Source organism: Scyliorhinus torazame, chromosome 1 (assembly GCF_047496885.1).
Source record: "Scyliorhinus torazame isolate Kashiwa2021f chromosome 1, sScyTor2.1, whole genome shotgun sequence".
Taxonomy (NCBI): domain Eukaryota; kingdom Metazoa; phylum Chordata; class Chondrichthyes; order Carcharhiniformes; family Scyliorhinidae; genus Scyliorhinus; species Scyliorhinus torazame.
In genome coordinates this window covers 14,648,456-14,670,524 of record NC_092707.1, presented here as the reverse complement: position 1 = coordinate 14,670,524, position 22,069 = coordinate 14,648,456, and the positions used below count along the sequence as shown (strand labels likewise).

Below are 22,069 nucleotides of genomic sequence, written 5' to 3'. Positions count from 1 at the left end.
CCCCCACAACCCAAAGATGTGCAGGCTAGGTGAATTGGCCATGCTAAATTACCCCTTAATTGGAAAAAATTGATTGGGTACTCTAAATTTCAAAATAAAATTGGAAATCTAAATACAAATAAAATTGCATTTATGTAGCACCTTATCACATTCTCAGAATAATGCGCATCAATTAATTATTTTAGGAACCAGTCTTTAAGTGGGACTGTACCGAAAACAATCCGACTTTAAAGGAGAGCTTCGTACTAACCAAAAAGTTTGAAATGATTTGCACTCTGAATAGAGAGAGAACTGAAAAGTAGGTGGAAATTGATACTAATTTAAGGAAGAACATTTTGTGATCATTATGCGCAGCCTTTTACAGCTTTGTTGGATTTGTGAACATCATGCCACATATGGTCAGTTCCCAAACTCAACCATACCCTTGTGCAGGGCTGTCATGTGAAGGGAGGCGAGAAGCCACTCAGAAGCAGCATTATTAAATGGGCTGCATGGTATGTGATGACATACTGAGGCTCAGGGGTTGAAGGAAGGAAAGAACAATGTTCACAGAATCACAGAAAAATACAGTGCAGACAAGGTCCTTCGGCCCGTCGAGTCTGCACCGCCGCATGAAAGGCCCTGACCTGCCCACCTAATCCCATTTGCCAGTACTTGGCCCATAGTCTCGAATGTTAAGACGTGTCAAATGCTCATCCAGGTACTTTTTAAAGGATCCGAGGCAACTCGCCTCTACCACCCTCCCAGGCATTACGTTCCAGACCGTCACCACGTTCCGGATAAAAAAAATTCCCCTCAAATTCCCCCTGTACCTCCCGCTCCTCAACTTGAACTTGTGTCCTCTCGTAACCGACACTTCAACGAAGGGGAATAGCTGTTCCCTATCCACCCTGTCCTCGCCCCTCAATCTTGTGCACCTCAATCAGGTCGTCCCAAAGTCTTTTCTGCTCCAGCGAAAACAACCCAAACCTATCCAACCTCTCTTCATAACTTAAATGTTCCAGCCCAGGCAACATCCCGGTGCAACGCCTCTGCACACGCTCCAGTGTAATCACATCCTTCCTATAATGTGGCGACCAGGACGGCATACAAGACTCCAGCTGTGGCCTCACCAATGTTCTATATAACTCCAACTTGACTTCCTTGCTTTTGTAATCTATACAATGACTGATAAAGGCAAGTGTACCATATGCCTTTTCACCACCCTATTACCCTGTCCTCCTACCTTCAGAGATCTATTTACAAACAAGCCAAGGTCTCTTTGTTCCTTAGGACTTTCTAGTGTCAGGCTATTCATTGAATATTTCTTTATCAAATTGCTCCTTCCAAAGTGTAACACCTCACACTTTTCAGGGTTAAATTGCATCTACCACTATTCTGCCCATTTGACCATCCCGTCTATATCTTCCGATAACCCAAGACTCTCAGCCTCACTGTTAACCACCCAGCCTATCTTTGTGTCATAATGTTAAATCTTAATTTTATATCCTGATATTTCACAATACTTGTTAACAATACAAATGCACCAGCCAATTTGTAGCATCAAGAACCAACTAGCAACTGTTGTACAAAGGACCTTGTATCCTGCTTTTGGGTGAACTGATTGAGGAAGAATGTAGGTCAGCATTCAGAATTCCCTTTTTTATCCAGTGTGTTGTGTTGGGTGTTCTGCTATACAGACGAACCAACACGGTTGCAGATGGTACAACTCGGTTTTATTACCCGTGATAACAACATCTGTAAACTTATGACGGCGGATCGTTCTTTACCCTTTAACCTGTGGACCCAGTCCTAATACTATCTGAGAGGGGCACTCAGCACATGGTGTATGTCTGAGTGGCACGCTGTATGTCTGAGTGACACGCTGTGAGCTCTGTGCCCTGAGCTGTCTCCTGCTGGAATGAGCGGGAACTGTGGTGTTCCCAGTTTTATAGTGCATGTGCTCTCACTGGTGATTGGGATGTTGCGTGTGTGTTGATTGGTCCGTTGATCTGTCCATCAGTGTGTATGTGTGTTTGCACCATGATGTTTATCTGAATATCATGACACAGTGCAACAGCGAAACTGAACTCAACTGAAGCTTGGCAACTCTATAACTCTACAAGTCCTCCCTCCTGAAATGTTAGCCCAGATGATGCAGAATTAGGAGGTTAAAATTAAACTCACAACCTTCTCACTCAGAGAATAAGACTACAAACTAAAAACAAAAGAAAGGGTGGCACAGTGGTGCAGAAGTTAGCACTGCTGCCTCACGGTGCCAAGGACCCGGGTTTGATCCCGGCCCACTGTCCGTGTGGAGTTTGTATATTCTCCCAGTGTCTGCGTGGGTCTCCCCCCTACAACCCAATGGGTGGCACGGTGGCACAGTGTTTAGCACTGTTGCATCACAGCTCCAGGGCGGGTCCCAGGTTCGATTCCTGGCTTGGGCCACTGTCTGTGCAGAGTCTGCACTTTCTCCCTGTGTCTGCGTGGGTTTCCTCCGGGTGCTCCGGTTTCCTCCCACAGTCCAAAGATGTGCAGATCAGGTGGATTGGCCATGTTAAATTGCCCTTAATGTCCAAAAAGGTTCGCTGGGGTTACTTGGTTATGGGGATAGGGTGCAGGTGTAGGCTTAAGAAGGGTGCTCTTTCCAAGGGCCGATGCAGACTTGATGGGCCGAATTGCCTCCTTCTGCATTGTAAATTCTATGATTTTATGATGTGCAGGTTAAGTGCATAGGCCACACTAAATTGCCCCTTAACTGGAAAAGAAGAATTGGGCACTTTAAATTTACATTAAAAACATAAAAACAAAAGAAAAATATAGCAACCACAATAAAACGTGTGCTGCGTCCTTTTCCGATTACTCACCAATGGTGTAATATGACTGATAGTAAACATGAGCTGGGAATCTCCTAACAGCCACTCCCGTTCTGCTGCTAGAACACTGACAGAAACCCCATTAATTCCCACAAAATAAAGGTTTTCAACAAACTCTCGCTAAGTTACACCAGCAGGAACAAGGCGGAGTAAAGCCCTGGCCAGGACTTTGCTGTTGACACATAAAAGGAGGTTTGGTAAGAACTATCTGATTTTATAATGAAACTAGGTCAGTATGGTTTTGAGCTTCTTGGGTGTGCCCTAGAATGGCAGATGATGAGATAAATTAAATGTTCAGTTTACGAGTAACTTGGCACCCCACATTCGCTTTCAAATAGTCCAATAAAGTTAGGGACCAGATGATATCAGCTGAACGCACCTTCCATTTAATCGTGTCTTCCCCCCCACCCGTATATTTCTAATTCTGTTCCTGCTTGATGTTTTTGTGTTGAAGGTTTCACCCTGCATGGATGTCACTGTACTACCATACTATACATCAGCCGCTCTGTAAGACAGGTAATTTTCCCTAGAGACCCAAGAGATTGGGGGCTGTTTAACTGGAGTTCACCTTAGTGTATTTTCATGTCTGCCCAAAAGCATCTTTCAATAAGAACATAAGAACTAGGAGCAGGAGTAGGCCATCTGGCCCCTCGAGCCTGCTCCGCCATTCAATGAGATCATGGCTGATTTTTTGTGGATTCAGCTCCACTTTCCGGCCCAAACACCATAACCCTTAATCCCTTTATTCTTCAAAAAACTATCTTTATCTTAAAAACATTTAATGAAGGAGCCTCTACTGCTTCACTGGGCAAGGAATTCCATAGATTCACAACCCTTTGGGTGAAGAAGTTCCTCCTAAACTCAGTCCTAAATCTACTTCCCCTTATTTTGAGGCTATGCCCCCCAGTTCTGCTTTCGCCCACCAGTGGAAACAACCTGCCCGCATCTATCCTATCTATTCCCTTCATAATCTTATATGTTTCTATAAGATCCCCCCTCATCCTTCTAAATTCCAACGAGTCCAGTCCCAGTCTACTCAACCTCTCCTCGTAATCCAACCCCTTCAGCTCTGGAATTAACCTAGTGAATCTCCTCTACACACCCTCCAGTGCCAGTACGTCCTTTCTCAAGTAAGGAGGCCAAAACTGAACACAATACTCCAGGTGTGGCCTCACTAACACCTTATACAATTGCAGCATAACCTCCCTAGTCATAAACTCCATCCCTCTAGGAATGAAGGACAAAATTCCATTTGCCTTCTTAATCACCTGTTGCACCTGTAAACCAAATTTTTGCGACTCATGCACTAGCACACCCAGCTCTCTCTGCACAGCAGCATGTTTTAATATTTTATCATTTAAATAATAATCCTTTTGCTGTTATTCCCACCAAAATGGATAACCTCACATTTGTCAACATTGTATTCCATCTGCCAGACCCTAGCCCATTCACTTAACCTATCCAAATCCCTCTGCAGACTTCCAGTAGCCTCTGCACGTTTTGCTTTACCACTCATCTGAGTGTTGTCTGCAAACTTGGACACATTGTCCTTGGTCCCCAACTCCAAATCATCTGTGTAAATTGTGAACAATTGTGGGCCCAACATTGATCCCGGAGGGACACAACTAGCTACTGATTGCCAACCAGATAAACACCCATTAATCCCCACTCTTTGCTTTCTATTAATTAACCAATCCTCTATCCATGCTACTACTTTACACTTAATGCCATGCATCTTTATCTTATGCAGCAACCTTTTGTGTGGCACCTTGTCAAAGGCTTTCTGGAAATCCAGATATACCACATCCATTGGCTCCCCGTTATCTACCGCACTGGTAATGTCTTCAAAAACTTCCACTAAATTAGTTAGGCACGACCTGCCCTTTATGAACCCATGCTACGTCTGCCCAATGGGACAATTTCCATCCAGATGCCTCGCTATTTCTTCCTTGATGATAGATTCCAGCATCTTCCATACTACCGAAGTTCTCACTGGCCTATAATTACCCGCTGTCTACCTACCTCCTTTTTTAAACAGTGGTGTCACGTTTGCTAATTTCCAATCTACCGGGACCACCCCAGAGTCTAGTGAATTTTGGTAAATTATCACTAGAGCATTTGCAATTTCCCAAGCCATCTCTTTTAGCACTCTGGGATGGATTCCATTTGGGCCAGGAGACTTGTCTACCTTTAGCTCCATTAGCTTGCCCATCACTACCTCCTTAGTGATAACAATCCTCTCAAGGTCCTCACCTGTCATAGCCTCATTTCCATCATTCACTGGCATGTTATTTGTGTCTTCCACTGTGAAGACCGACCCAAAAAACCTGTTCAGTTCCTCAGCCATTTCCTCATCTCCCATTATTAAATCTCCCCTCTCACTCTAAAGGACCAATATTTACTTTAGCCACTCTTTTTGTTTTATATATTTATAGAAACTTTTACTGTCTGTTTTTATATTCTGAGCAAGTTTACTCTCATAATCTATCTTACTCTTCTTTATAGCTTTTTTAGTAGCTTTCTGTTACCCCCTAAAGATTTCCCAGTCCTCTAGTCTCCCACTAATCTTTGCCACTTTGTATGCTTTTTCCTTCAATTTGATCTTCTCCCTTATTTCCTTAGATATCCATGGTCGATTTTCCCTCTTTCTACCGTCCTTCCTTTTTGATGGTATAAACCTTTGCTGAGCACTGTGAAAAATCGCTTGGAAGGTTCTCCACTGTTCCTCCATAAAGTCTTTGCTCCCAGTCTACCTTAGCTAGTTCTTCTCTCATCCCATTTTAATCACCTTTGTTTAAGAACAAAACACTAGTGCTTGATTTTACCTTCTCACCCTCCATCTGGATTTTAAATTCCACCATATTATGATCGCTCCTTCCGAGAGGATCCCTAACTATGAGATCATGAATCAATCCTGTCTCATTACACAGGACCAGATCTAGGACCGCTTGTTCCCTCGTAGGTTCCATTACATACTGTTCTAGGAAACTATCGCGAATACATTCTATAAACTCCTCCTCAAGGCTGCCTTGACTGACCTGGTTAAACCAATCGACATGTAGATTAAAATCCCCCATGATAACTGCTGTACCATTTCTACATGCATCAGTTATTTCTTTGTTTCTTGCCTGCCCCACCATAATGTTACTATTTGGTGGCCTATAGACTACTCCTATCAGTGACTTTTTTGCCTTACTATTCCTGATTTCCACCCAAATGGATTCAACCTTATCCTCCATAGCACCAATGTCATCCCTTACTATTGCCCAGATGTCATCCTTAAATAACAGAGCTACACCACCTCCCTTACCATCCACTCTGTCCTTCCGAATAGTTTGATACCCTCGGATATTTAACTCCAAGTCATGACCATTGTAGCCCCTTAAAATGGCCAACTCCCGATTTTATAATGGCGAACGACAAAGGCTGATGGGAAAGTCAGCCAACAGGACAAAAACGAGCAGCTGCAGGTTGATTGAGTATTTACCTCTGGAAAGGCCAGACAAGATCGATACCAGCAACCATCAGCATAACAAAACACCAGCCATCTGCATACTAATGAGCAATCCCCGGGAACAATGAGCAACATTTAGACACATAAAGCAAAACCAGACTCTTTGGCGCCAGAAGCCTACACAAAGGGAGGTGAACGACCACCTCAAGACCGCCCATCGATCAGGGAACCGCTCCAGCATTGGAGAAAATCGAACCAAGTGATTGGGACAAAGTCCAATCACTTGGGACCAGGTACAGGGTCCGCCCCGAAAGGCGGGAAGCCCCTGGGGACTATAGGAATTGAGCCCCAAGATCAAGGCGCTCTCTTCACTCGCTCTTCACTCTTCAACAGCCACTCAAAACTGTAAGTCTTACTTCAATGCTCGCTACGAGATAGGCGCTCGTAGCTACCAAACTGTACCAACTTCGAATCCCGCTGGCTCAGAACACGAACGAAAGGCCATTCGTTTCCCTGACCTGGTGGGCCAGTTCCAAGTTAAGTATTGGCCTGTTAGCTGTAGAAGTAGCTTAGACGTAGAATTTGTACAGGAGTAGTGATTACAGTGTATAATAAATGTGCTTTGATTTAAATCTTACTAAGCGGTGTATTGGATTATTGATCATTACTCGGACTTGAACCATGTGGCGGTATCATAAAGATACCTGGCGACTCAAGAGCAATTAAACTAAGGCAAAGTTAGCAACACTATCCTTTAACCATGTTTCAGTAATAGTACTAAATCATAGTCATTCACGATGATTTGCGCCATCAACTCATTTACCTTATTCCGAATACTACGAGCATACTAAGGCGTGACCTTGATACTGCTTCATGACTGGTTTTACATGTGAATCAGTGTCACTGCAAAACTAACCCCCAACTCGGGTGTCATACACAGAGACATCTGGAAGCTACACTCTGCACCAGAGTCTGACTGTCATCAATTTGAAAGCCAATCAGATCTCAGATGCAAGTTAAAAGCGGGACATTGAAGTCACCTTGGAAGCAGCTGAGAAGACATCACAGAATTGTCCGCCTGTTCACCCAAAGTCAGATATCCCTCCTCAGAATTTTAATACAACATGGGGCCAGGTCACCTCCAAGAAGCACAGGAGCAGTTGAATGACAGTAGCCTTTGGAACTTTTCATTGCTGGTCAGAGGAACATGGACATGGGCTAACTGAGATGGTGAATTTTAGTCTGATGCTGTTTCATGTTGAGAAGCTTTGATTTTAATGTTTTAAAAACAAAGGCCCGGATTTCAGGTTCTGCTTTTAACATCAAAGCTCTGCATGTAATAGGTGCAGGAGACTTCCGGTTGCGGCGATGCGGAGCTAAGCCGCGCGTTTCGGCAGCTCCCGCGACTACGGACTTTCGGGCTCTCCAGAGGAGCCCCAACGGAGCTGTTTTGATTTAATCCCGTGTGGGAAGGTGCAGTGAGGTCCCCCCTCACAATATATGGCAGAGGTCTGCAGTGGAGCGACAAGGAAAGAGGCCCTGGAGCAGAGACCAAAAAGAGGGGAAAAAGACAAGATGGCGGAGGGTGGAGAGCGAGCAGCGTGGGGGCCAGACCAGCAGGAGTTCCTCAAGCGATGTGTGGAGGAGCTGGCGCCGATGCTGTTGACGATCGAGGGACTGAAGGAGACCCAGAAGACCCAGGCGGTGGAGCTCCATGTGGTGAATGAGAAAGTGAATACCAACGAGGACGAGATCCTGGGCCTGGTGGTAAAAATGGAGGCGCACGAGGCGGTGCACAGGAGGTGGGCCGAGAAAATTGAGGTCCTGGAGAACAGGTCGAGAAGGAATAACCTCCGGATTCTGGGTCTTCCCGAAGGAGTGGAGGGAGCTGATGCCGGGGCGTACGTGAGTACGATGCTCCATTCGCTGATGGGTGCAGAGGCCTCTCCGACCCCCCAGGAGCTGGAAGGAGCTCATCGGGTCCTGGCGAGGAGACCCAAGGCAGATGAGCCGCCAAGGGCGATAGTGGCAAGGTTCCACCGCTTCGCGGACAAAGAAAGTGTGCTGAGATGGGCCAAGAGGGTGCGGAGCAGTAGATGGGAGAACGCAGTGATCAGAGTATATTAGGATTGGAGCGCGGAGGTGGCAAAGAGGAGAGCTGGCTTCAATTGGGCCAAGGCGGTGCTGCATAAAAAAAGTCAGGTTCGGCATGCTGCAGCCTGCGCGACTGTGGGTTACTTATCAGGACCGACACCATTATTTTGAAACGCCAGAAGAGGCTTGGACCTTTATTCAGATGGAAAAACTGGACTCGAACTGAGGAGATGTGATTGTACAGGGGGTTGTAAATATGGGTAAAGAATATTTTGTGGGAGGGATGATGGATGGGGATGTGGGTAGAGACCTGGTGAAAATTCCTAAAATTTCCTTTTTTCTTTTCTGTAGACAAGATGATGATGATGGGGAATGTGGGCGTCGGTGCTGGAGGGAGGTGAGACTCGGGGATGAGGGAACTGGGATAATGGCCGCAATAGGAGCTGCGCAATAGGGGGTGGGTCTGGCTCAGGAAAGCGTGGGCTTTTTCCCGCGCCAAAGGGGGGGGGGAATGGAGGAAGGTAAGGAGGAGGAGAGACTCCCACACGGGGAGATCAACGGGAAGGCAACAGAAGCCGGGGTCAGCAGAAGTCAGCTGACTCACGGAAGTAATATGGGGGAGCAAAAGAGCTAGATGTGGATCTAGCGGGGGGGGGGGGGGGGGGTTTAAGGGTTGCTGCTGCACTGTCCGAGGGGGGAAACTGAAAATGGAAGAGGTGGTCGGGGCGGGGTTAAGAGGGCCCGAGTGTTCGCACACCAAAAGGGACTGAAGGCAGATGTGGTCATGCTTCAGGAGACACATCTGAAGGTGGCAGATCAGGTCAGGTTAAGGAAGGGATGGGTGGGACAGGTGTTCCATTCGGGGCTGGATGCGAAGAATAGAGGGATGGCAATACTGGTGGGAAAGGGGGTGTCGTTTGTGGCCAAGAACATAGTAGCGGACAAGGGAGGGCATAGAATTTACAGTGCAGAAGGAGGCCATTCAGCCCATCGAGTCTGCACCGGCTCTTGGAAAGAGCACCCTACCCAAGCCCACACCTCCACCCTATCCCCATAACCCAGTAACCCCACCCAACTCTAAGGGCAATTTTGGACACTAGGGGCAATTTATCATGGCCAATCCACCTAACCTGCACATCTTTGGACTGTGGGAGGAAACCGGAGCACCCGGAGGAAACCCACGCACACACGGGGAGGACGTGCAGACTCCGCACAGACAGTGACCCAAGCCGGGAATCGAACCTGGGACCCTGGAGCTGTGAAGCAATTGTGCTATCCACTATGCTACCGTGCTGCCCCCGTGGTCGATACGTGATGGTGAGTGGTAGGTTGCAGGGGACGGAGGTGGTACTGGTGAATGTATATGCCCCAAACTGGAATGATGCTGGATTCATGAAACGGATGTTGGGGCGTATTCCGGACTTGGAGGTAGGGAGTTTGATAATGGGTGGGGATTTTAACACGGTGCTGGACCCAGCATTAGATCGTTCCAGATCTAGGACGGGGAGGAGGCCGGCTGCGGCCAAGGTGCTTAGGGGGTTTATGGATCAGATGGGGGGAGTAGATCCGTGGAGATTTGCCAGGCCTTTGGCCAGAGAATTTTCTTTTTTCTCCCATGTTCATAAGGCCTACTCCCGGATAGATCTTTTTGTTCTGGCCAGGCCATTGATCCCGAAAGTGGAGGGAACGCAGTATTCGGCCATAGCCATTTCAGACCATGCCCCGCACTGGGTGGAGCTGGAGTTGGGGGAGGAGAGGGACCAATGCCCGTTGTGGAGGTTGGATGTGGGACTGCTGAAGGTCCGTGGAGATTTGCCAGGCCTTTGGCCAGAGAATTTTCTTTTTTCTCCTACGTTCATACGGCCTACTCCCAGAAATTTTTTTTTATTCTGGGCAGGGCATTGATCCCGAAAGTGGAGGGAACGGAGTATTCGGCCATAGCCATTTCAGACCATGCCCCGCACTGGGTGGAGATGGAGTTGGGGGAGGAGAGGGACCAACGCCCGTTGTGGAGGTTGGATGTGGGACTGCTGGCAGATGAGGAAGTGTGCGGGAGGGTGCGGGGGTGTATTGAAAGGTATCTGGAGGCTAACGACAACGGGGAGGTGCAGGTGGGAGTAGTATGGGAGGCGCTGAAGGCGGTGGTCAGGGGAGAGTTCATCTCCATCAAGGCTCACAGGGTGAAGAGAGAGGGCAGGGAAAGGGAGAGGTTAGTGGGGGAGATTTCAAGGGTGTACAGGAGCTATGCAGAGGCTCCGGATGAGGGACTACTCAGGGAGAGACGAAGTCTCCAGACGGAGTTCGACCTGTTGACCACAGGGAAGGCAGAGGCACAGTGGAGAAAGGCACAGGGGGCGGTATACGAATATTGGGAGAAGGCGAGCCGGATGCTGGCACACCAGCTCCGTAAGAGGATGGCAGCGAGGGAAATAGGTGGAGTCCAAGATGACAGGGGAACTACGGTGCGGAGGGCAGGGAAAGTGAATGAGGCTTTTAAGGCCTTTTATGAGGAACTGTATAGGTCCCAGCCCCCAGGGGGAAAAGAGGGGAGGGCGATTCTTGGATCAGTTGAGGTTCCCAAGGGTGGAGGTATAGGAGGTGGCTGGTTTGGGGGCACCAATTGGGGTGGAGGAGCTAGTTAAAGGACTGGGGTGCATGCAGGCAGGGAAGGCCCCGGGTCCGGATGGGTTCCCGATGGGAGTTCTACAGGAAATATGTAGACCTGTTAGCCCCGTTGCTGGTAAGGATCTTCAATGAATCAAGGGAGGGGGGGACCCTGCCCCCGACAATGTCGGAGGCGACGATCTCTTTGATCTTGAAGCGGGATAAGGACCCACTGCAATGTGGGTCGTATAGACTGATCTCGCTCCTTAATGTGGATGCTAAGTTGCTGGCAAAAATGTTGGCCATGAGGATTGAGGACTGTGTCCCGGGGGTGATTCATGAGGACCAGACGGGATTCGTGAAGGATAGGCAGTTAAATACTAATGTGCGAAGGCTCCTAAATGTGATAATGATTCCATCGGTGGAGGGAGAAGTGGAGATAGTGACAGCCATGGACGCAGAGAAGGCCTTCGATCGGGTAGAGTGGGAGTATCTCTGGGAAGTGTTGAGAAGGTTTGGGTTCGGGGGAGGGTTTATCAGTTGGGTTAAGCTCCTGTATAAAGCCCCGGTGGCGAGTGTGGTCACAAACCGGCGGAGGTTGGAGTATTTCCGGCTGTATCGAGGGACGAGGCAGGGGTGCCCCCTGTCCCCTCTGCTGTTCGCATTAGCAATTGAACCTTTGGCCGTGGTGTTAAGGGAGTCGGGGAAATGGAAGGGGATGGTTCGAGGGGGAGAGGAACATCGAGTGTCACTGTACGCAGACGACCTGTTGCTGTATGTGACGGATCCAGTGGAGGGGATGGTTGAGGTTATGCAGATCCTACGAGAGTTTGGAGACTTTTCGGGCTATAAGCGCAATGTGGGAAAGAGTGAGCTCTTTGTGATCCATCCGGGGGACCAGGGAAGAGGGATAGACGACCTACCGTTGAGGAGGGCGGAAAGGAGCTTTCGATACTTGGGGATTCAGGTAGCTAGGAGCTGGGGGGCACTGCACAAACTTAATTTGTCGCGGTTGGTGGAACAGATGGAGGAGGATTTTAAAAGGTGGGACATGTTGCCACTCTCGCTGGCGGGTAGGGTACAGTCGGTTAAAATGGTGGTCCTCCCGAGATTTCTTTTTGTATTCCAATGCCTCCCAATTGTGATCACTAAGGCCTTTTTTAAGAGGGTAAGCAGGAGCATTACGGGATTTGTGTGGGCAAACAAGACCCCGAGGGTAAGGAGGGGGTTCTTGGAGCGTAGCAGAGATAGAGGAGGGTAAGTGTTGCCGTATTTGGCTGGTTACTACTGGGAGGCCAACGTGGCAATGATCCGTAAGTGGGTGATGGAGGGAGAGGGGGCGGCGTGGAAGAGGTTGGAGATGGCGTCCTGCAAAAGAACAAGCCTGGGGGCGCTGGTGACGGCACCGCTGCCGCTCTCGCTGACAAGGTATACCACGAGCCCGGTGGTGGTGGCAACGCTAAGGATCTGGGGGCAGTGGAGACGACATAGGGGTGCGACGGGAGCCTCGGTGTGGTCCCCGATTAGAGGCAACCATCGGTGTGTCCCAGGAAGGATGGACGGGGGATTTCAGAGCTGGCATCAAAGAACAAAGAAATGTACAGCACAGGAACAGGCCCTTTGGCCCTCCAAGCCCGTGCTGATCATGCTGCCCCTACAATCTTCTACACTTCCTGGGTCCGTATCCCTCTACTCCCATCCTATTCACGTATTTGTCAAGATGCCCCTCAAATGTCACTAATGTCCCTACTTCCACCACCTCCTCCGGTAGCGAGTTCCAGGCACCCACTACCCTCTGTGTAAAAAACGTGCCTCGTATATCTACTCTAAACCTTGCCCCTCTCATCTTAAACCTATGCCCCCTAATAATTGACCCCTCTACCCCGGGGAAAAGCCTCTGACTATCCACTCTGTCTATGCCCCTCATAATTTTGTAGACCTCTATCAGGTCTCCCCTCAGCCTCCTTCGTTCCAGTGAGAACAAACCGAGTTTATTCAACCGCTCCTCATAGCTAATGCCCTCCATACCAGGCAACATTCTGGTAAATCTCTTCTGCATCCTCTTTAAAGCCTCCACATCCTTCTGGTAGTGTGGCGACCAGAATTGAACACTATACTCCAAGTGTGGCCTAACTAAGGTTCTATACAGCTGCAACATGACTTGCCAATTCATATACTCAATGCCCCAGCCAATGAAGGCAAGCATGCCATATGCCTTCTTGACTACCTTCTCTACCTGTGTTGCCTCGTTCAGTGACCTGTGGACCTGTACTCCTAGATCTCTCTGACTTTCAATACTCTTGAGGGTTCTACCATTCACTGTATATTCCCTACCTGCATTAGACCTTCCAAAATGCATGACCTCACATTTGTCCGGATTAAACTCCATCTGCCATCTCTCCGCCCAAATTTCCAAACAATCTAAATCCTGCTGTATCCTCGGACAGTCCTCATCGCTATCCGCAATTCCACCAACCTTTGTGTCGTCTGCAAACTTACTAATCAGACCAGTTTAATGTTCCTCCAAATCATTTATACATACTACAAACAGCAAAGGTCCCAGCACTGATCCCTGTGAAACACCACTGGTCACAGCCCTCCAATTAGAAAAGCATCCTTCCATTGCTACTCTCTGCCTTCTATGACCTAGCCAGTTCTGTATCCACCTTGCCAGCTCACCCCTGATCCCGTGTGACTTCACCTTTTGTACTAGTCTACCATGAGGGACCTTGTCAAAGGCCTTACTCAAGTCCATAAAGACAACATCCACTGCCCTACCTGCATCAATCATCTTTGTGACCTCCTCGAAAAACTCTATCAAGTTAGTGAGACACGACCTCCCCTTCACAAAACCATGCTGCCTCTCACTAATACATCCATTTGCTTCCAAATGGGAGTAGATCCTGTCTCGAAGTATCTCTCCAGTAATTTCCCTACCACTGAAGTAAGGCTCACCGGCCTGTAGTTCCCTGGATTATCCTTGCTACCCTTCTTAAACAGAGGAACAACATTGGCTATTCTACAGTCCTCCGGGACATCACCTGAAGACAGTGAGGATCCAAAGATTTCTGTCAAGGCCTCAGCAATTTCCTCTCCAGCCTCCTTCAGTATTCTGGGGTAGATCCCATCAGGCCCTGGGGACTTATCTACCTTAATATTTTTTAAGACGCCCAACACCTCGTCTTTTTGGATCTCAATGTGACCCAGGCTATCTACCAATTCCTTCTCTTTGGTGAATACTGATGCAAAGTATTCATTTAATACCTCGCCCATATCCTCTGGCTCCACACATAGATTCCCTTGCCTATCCTTCAGTGGGCCAACCCTTTCCCTGTCTACCCTCTTGCTTTTTATGTACGTGTAAAAAGCCTTGGGATTTTCCTTAACCCTATTTGCCAATGACTTTTCGTGACCCCTACTAGCCCTCCTGACTCCTTGCTTAAGTTCCTTCCTACTTTCATTGTATTCCACACAGGCTTCGTCTGTTCCCAGCCTTTTGGCCCTGACAAATGCCTCCTTTTTCTTTTTGACGAGGCCTACAATATCTCTCGTTATCCAAGGTTCCCGAAAATTGCCATATTTATCCTTCTTCCTCACAGGAACATGCAGGTCCTGAATTCCTTTCAACTGACACTTGAAAGCCTCCCAGATGTCAGATGTTGATTTGCCCTCAAACATCCACCCCCAATCTAGGTTCTTCAGTTCCCGCCTAATATTGTTATAATTAGCCTTCCCCCAATTTAGCACATTCATCCTAGGACCACTCTTATCCTTGTCCACCAGCACTTTAAAACTTACTGAATTGTGGTCACTGTTCCGGGTAGGGATTAGACGAATGGGGGACCTGTTCATTGAAGGGACGTTTGCGAGCTTAGGGGCGCTGGAGGAGAAGTTTGGGCTACCCCCGGGAAACGCTTTCAGGTACATGCAAGTGAGGGCGTTTGTGAGGCGGCAGGTGAGGGAATTCCCGCTACTCCCGGCACAGGGGATTCAAGATAGGGTGATTTCGGGCGTATGGGTCGGGGAGGGCAAGGTGACGGCGATATACCAGGAGATGAAAGAAGAGGGGGAGGCTTTGGTAGAGGAGCTGAAGGGTCAATGGAGGAGGAGTTGGGGAGGAGATTGAGGAGGGGCTATGGGCTGATGCCTTAAGTAGGGTTAATTCCCTCTTCCTCGTGTGCCAGGCTTAGCCTGATACAATTTAAGGTGGTTCATAGAGCGCATATGACGGGGCAGAGGCTGAGTAGGTTCTTTTGGGTGGAGGACAGATGTGGGAGGTGCTCAGGAAGTCCGGCGAACCATGTCCATATGTTTTGGTCACATCCGGCACTGGAGGGGTTCTGGAGGGGAGTGGCGGGTACAGTATTTAAGGTGGTGAAAGCCCGGGTCAAGTCAAGCTGGGGGCTAGCACTATTTGGAGTAGTGGACGAGCCAGGAGTGCAGGAGGCGAAAGAGGCCGGCATTCTGGCCTTTGCGTCCCTAGTAGCCCGGCGAAGGATCTTGCCAATGTGGAAGGAGGCGAATCCCCCCAGTGTGGAGGCCTGGAGAAATGATAGGGCTGGGTTTATCAAGTTGGAAAGGATAAAGTTTGCCTTGAGAGGGTCTGCGCAGGGATTCTACAGGCGGTGGCAACCATTCCTAGACCATTTCGCGGAGCGCTAGAGGAAGGTCGGACAGCAGCAACAGCAACCCGGGGGGGGGGGGGGGGGGGGAGGGGGGGGGGGGGTGCGCATCGGTTGGGGGGGGGGTTTCTGGGGGGCATTTGAGCAAAAAAACACATGGTAGGATCCGGAAACTGACATGTACGGGAAGAATCCACTGTACAAAGTTTTGTATCTTATTGACTTGCCATGTTCATGTCTTGCCACGCAAGTTCTTTTTTCTTTTTTTTGTTACGGGGGGTGGGGGGGTTGTTTGTAAGGTAGAAAATATTGTTATTGAAAAATTCTTAATAAAAACATATTTTTAAAAAAAAGTAATAGGTGCAGGAAAACACAAAAAAGGAATAAATACCATTCCATTTTACTAATCGTAGAACCATAGAAATCCTACAGTGCAGAAAGAGGCCATTCGGTCCTCAAGTTTGCACCAACCCTTTGAAAGAGCATCCTATCCAGGTCCCCCACCTCCCCAATAACCCCGCCTAATCTGTGCATCTTTGGACTGTGGGAGAACCCCCACGCAGACACGGAGAGAACGAGCTAACTCCACAGTCACCCAAGGCCGGAATTGAACCTGGCCCTCTGGCTCTGAGAGGCAGCAGTGCTAACCACAGTGTCACGTCGCCTTCAAAAATGATTTGGCACAAAAGCTTGCACCCAACTTTGCAATAGCCAAAGGCCCCAGTTAACTTCACAATTTAGTGAATCACAAATAATATTTCTTTTAAATGGGATCACAAGAAGATCAACACAATGTTTGCCACTCAAAGAGGAGACATGTGATAAGCTGATGCTACTGCCTTTAATGCCCCCTCCCCATTTCTCCATTTACTCTATAAATAGCAGCCACCTGGCCACAATTATATCAAAAAGGTTTCCTCCATAAACAAACAGCATATGCACCATTCAAACCCCCAGGAGCTGCATACTTAACATTCATTAAATCAACATGCTTTGAATGACTCAGGGAATGTCAGCAATTAACTCCACTGCAATGAACACGCAGGAGGCGAGAGTGAGGAAGAGGGTGAAAAAATATCTGTCCAAGTAACACCGACTGTGAGAAGCTGATCAAGAATGCAAATTAGAATGAATGCCGTTGCAATTAACCTATTAGAGCAAGTATCAATTATTAAACACGCTTGTTCCTCTGGCTCACACTGCTCTGAATTAAGAGGGTCATCAGCTGATTTGACAGATTGTGTTCCTTTACACCTGCTGGCTGCCAGCAGGAGTCCGCACACCCACTGGCAAGGCAAGCCAACCTGTCTTAATCATTTGTAATTATCCTAACGAGCTCTAGTCATAATTCTGGTAACAGGAGTTCCTGATCAGCCAAACAAATTAAGTGGTCTAACCTCCAATCCGGTTGTCTGTCCCCATCACACTGACACAGAATTATTCCACACCTGGACCACCATTCTTTGAAATATTCAGTACAGGGTAGAGGCAGGAAGAAGTGATATCTCCTGGTAATATTAACTTGCCCTATACAGCTGCAACCCATGTATAGAAGCACCAGTCACATTATCTTGATTGCAAACAAAATGATATTCATTAGTAAATAGCTCAACACAGTCATTGCTGCACACACAGTAGCAGATTTCCTATTTACAGAATAGGATGGAACTAGGAGACAACATAAGATTTTCAGCTCTTATTCAAGTTACAAATGACATCCTATGTTACTGTGAGACAGGTATGCTATCACTCCTCATTCTACTTGATCTCTCTGCAGCCTACAACCAGGCTGCACCAACACCACCGACCCACTGCTTATCAGCTGGGTGGCTCTGCATTCACCTGGTCTATCGAACTGCAGCCAGGGAAGCATCTGCAGTGGCTTCTCTTCCAGCTACTGCAGAGCGACGTCTGGTGCCCCTCAAAGATCCATCCTGAGCACTCCAATTATCCTGAAAATAATACTCTTCAGTCAAAAACACAACAGTAGTTTCCACATTATGATACCCTGCTTTAGCTGACCAGCAGCTCTCTCCACCTCCCCTACATTTTCTCCAAATTATCAGATTGTCCAACAAACATAGAAACAGAAATGTTCTCCAATTAAATGTTAGAAAGGCTGGAGACATGTTCGCCACAAAATTCACTCCCTAGTCACCAACTCTAAACCTCCCCCTGGCAACTGTCTTGAGGCTAAACCAGATTGTTGCAATTTTTAAAAAAAGTATTTTTATTGACTTTTTCACATTTTATATCAACAGTTACAGAACAAGACAAAAATCAACACATGCATCTAAAATTGCACCAACAGTGGTTTCACTGTCGCTCGGACAATGTCCTGGAACTCCCTCCCTAACAGCACAGTGGGTGGATCTAAACCTCAAAGACTGCAGCAGTACAAGGCGGCAGCTCACCACCACCTTCTGAAGGGCAATTCTGAAGGGGGTACGCACGCATATGTGCACGCACGCACGCACACACCCCCAATACAGGGAGAATTTTGCTCTTGCTCAGGTTGAGTTTATAAGCCGAGACGGCACCGAACCTCCTTAGGAGTTCCATTATTCCTTCCATGCTGGCTAGGGGGCTTAAGACGTAGAGGATCAGGTCATCATCTATGCTCCCTGTCTCCCCTCTGAATGCCTCTTCATCTGGTGTCCTCTCCTGAGATCATGCTCAGCAGGCGCCTGATGTTCGCTGCTACCCGTCTTCCCTTCACAAAACTCATCTGATCTTCCACTACTACTTCTGGTACGCAGCTCTCCAGCCACTTTGCCAGGATTTTGGCATCAGTGTTCCCAGGAGTGAGATGGGTCTGTTTGACCCACACGCCATTGGGTCTTTGTCCTTTTATGGAAGCAGCGATATCGAGGCCTGAGCCAGGGTTGGCAGAGTTCCCTTTCATAACGAATCAATGAACATCTCCCACAGGGAGAAAAAGGAACTGCCGCTTTCCCCGCCTGCATGGAGTTAATACTCTCCACAACTTTCCCAGTTCTAGCGGTGCTTCCAGGCCTCATCTCTTTTCCTCCCCTACGACTGGCATGTCCATCTGTCGAGGAACTGTTTAATCTTTGAGCCCCCTCTGGAGGCTCGGAGGTGTACAGTTCCCAGTAGAATGTCGCAAAGGTCTCGAAAATCCCACCTGGCGCAGCGACTTGTTTGCCATTCCTGTCCTTCACCGGCGCTATTTCCCTCATGGCCGCCTGGTTTCTCAGCTGGTGAGGCAGCAGATGTTTAACTTTGTCTCTATGCATATAAAAGGTTTCATACAGTGTAGGAGGCCATTCGGCCCATCGAGTCTGTACCGACCCTTTGAAAGAGTACCCTACCGAGGCCCACTCCCCCGCCCCATCTCCATAACCCCATCTACCCTTTGGATACCAAGGGGCAATTTATCATGGCCAATCCACCTAACTTGCACATCTTTAGACCGTGGGAAGAAACTAGAGGACCAGAAGGAAACCCACGCAGACACGGGGAGAATTTGCAGACTCCACACAGTCACCCGAGGCCAAATTGAACCCGGGTCCCTGGCATGTGAGGCGGCAGTGCTAACCATTTTGCCGCCCGACAGTCTCCTGTGTCTGGCAGAGCTGGTGTATTGCTTTCCCGGTGGACAGCGGGTCAAATTCCATTTTCAGTTTTTTCCTCTGCGCCAGTAGCTTTATGGTCTGACCGTGAAATACTGCCGGTCCACCTCCAGTATAGAGTCCGCCTGCTCCTGCTGCCCTGAAAGCTATTATTTCGCCCCTTATTACCCCCTTTAGTGCCTCAGAATGTGGAGGGTGAGACCTCCCCATTCTGTTTGCAGGTTACGTATCGGTCAATAACTTGTGGTATCTTCTCACAGAACGACTTGTCAGTGGGGAGTGTTGTGTCCAGCCTCCATGGGGAGCCTTGGGCCTGAACCGTCTCCAACCTCACAGCCACCTAGTTTGGAGCGTGGTCAGAGATTACTATTGTGGAGTATTCCGCCCATGCCACCCCTGGAAGCACTGATTTCCCCACTGCAAATAAGTTGATCCTCGTGTATACCGTCTCGCTAGGATGTGTCAATCTCCATGGGTCCACAGCCCCCATCTGCTCCATAAAGGCGTTCAGTTCTCTAGCCATGTTCGAATGTTTGCCAGATTTGGGGCTGGATTTGTCCGTCCATAGGTCCAGTACACAGTTGAAATTACCCCATGGTGAGTCGGTGGGAGTCTATGTCGGGGATTTCTGCCATGGCTTTCTTCATGAAGTGTGCATCGTCCGGGTTAGGGGCGTATACATTTACAAGCACCACTGGGGCCCCTTCCAGGACACCGCTAACCATTACATACTGTCCCCCAGGCCCGTAACCACCTTTGTCGCTGTGAATGCCATCCTCATTAAATAGTATGACCACCCCCCGATGAGTAGGTGGGAATCTGTCAGGGACTTCTGCCATGGCTTTCTTCATGAAGTGTGCATCATCCGAGTTCGGGGCGTTCACATTTACAAGCACCACTGGGGTCCCTTCCGCTAACCATTACATACCGTCCGCCCAGGCCCGTAACCATGTTTGTCGCTGTGAATGCCGTCCTCATTAAATAGTATGCTCTCCCCGCCCAAGCCCTCACCCGGAACATGCTTGGAATGACTTTCCCACTAAGCTCTTCCTTGCTCTCAGTCGGTCCTTCCCCCCTCAGGTGTGTCTCTTGGAGGAAGGTTAAGTCAACCCTCAGTCATTTCAGATGGGCGAAGACTTTAGGCCATTTAATCCCCTGATGCTCCAGGTGAGTATTCTGATTTGGGGGGGGGGGGGGGGGGTGACTCTGCCAGAGTGACCTGTGGGGCCTGTCCATTTCTGGGGGCTTGGGGAAGCTTTCACCCGCCACCAGCTTAAATATTCTGTGGGGTTTCTACCCTTGGTGCCTTCCAGTAGACCCACGATTTGGAGGTTCTGACGGCGTGACTGGTTCTCTTGTTCTTCCACCTTCCCAGAGTGTTTCCTGCACCACCAACCTTGCCACCTCCATTTCCAATGAGTGGATCTAGTCGCCTTGGTCGGAAGCCACCTTCTCGAGCTCCTGCACCGTCGCCTCCTGCGTCTCCAATCGCCGCTCCTTTCCATCGCCTCCTGTGACTATCGCCATAATCTCCTTCATTATGATGTCTCTATGTTTAAGGAGCTCCTGTGTCAGGAGTTCCATTCATTGGCCTATTGATGGGTAGGCCGGCGTTCATGTTGGTGACCTGGCTCGCTCTGCCATGTCCTGTTCCACCTCGCTCCGCGTGCCCGTCACCTCAACCTCTCTCTCCTGGCTTTTGCTGATCTTATTGTCCTTTCAGCCCCTTTTTGGATTTGAGGGCATATCTCCGCATCTGTGATGGTAGGCTGTTGCAATCCTGATGTTATGTTTGATCCAGAGATTAGTTTACAAACACACCACTAAGGCCGCCCGTTTCAACCTCTTGTTTCATCACTGACTCGGCCCCTGCCTCAGCTCATCTGCTGCTGCAACACTGATCCGTGCCTTTGTTATTCCAATGCACTCCTGGCTGGCCTGGCACAATCTATCCTCCGCAACTTGAGGCTATCCAAAACTCTGCTGCTCATGTCCTAACTTATACCAAGTTCAATTAACTCAGTGCGCGCTGACCTACGCTGGCTTCAGATTAAGAAAAACCTCTATTTTTAAAATTCTTATCACGTTTTCAAATGTCTCCATTTCTCAGTAATTTCCTCCAGTCCTCCATACCAAGATATCTGCTCTCCTTCAATGCTGACCTCTTGACCACCTCCAATTTTAACCAGCTCCACCATTGATGGCTATTGCTTTTAGGTGCCCAGGCCTTCAGCTCTGAAATTCTCTCTCTATACCTCTCTGCTTCGCTTTCTCCTTTTAAGGCACTCCTCAGTGCCTACCTCTTTCATCATGTATTTGGGTCATTTGCTCTAATATCTCATGTGGTTTGGTGTCAAATGTTATATAATACCCCTATGAAGGGGCAGCACGGTGTCGCAGTGGTTAGCACTGTTGCCTCACAGCACCGAGGACCCGGATTCAATCCCGACCCTGGGTCACTGTCCTTGTGGAGTTTGCACATTCTCCCAGTGTCTGCGTGGGTCTCTCCTCAACCCAAAAAGATGTGCAGGGTAGGTGGATTGGCCATGCTACATTGCCCCTTAATTGGAAAAATAAAGAATTGGGTACTTTAAAAAAGAAATAATGCCCCTGTGAAGTGCTTTGAGGCACTTTTATTACATTAAGGACACTATATAAATGTCAAGTTGTTGCTATGAAATGGTCTCACAACTTAGCGACCACTGGATTATGGGAAAATTAGATTTGTGTAGGAGACATTCCAATAATGCTTTATAAACAACTAATAGTTAACTGCATATAAGGAATGAGATTTTAGATATCACTGTCTAAACTTTGACACTGGTGTAAGAGTAATGAATTTGA

General features: G+C 48.4%; 1 protein-coding gene across 14 annotated transcripts in view; it reads right to left on the bottom strand.

Moving 5' to 3' along the window:
• Positions 1–22,069, bottom strand: part of fbrsl1 (fibrosin-like 1) — a 1,210,587-nt gene that overhangs the window by 596,848 nt on the left and 591,670 nt on the right. The window lies entirely within an intron of this gene.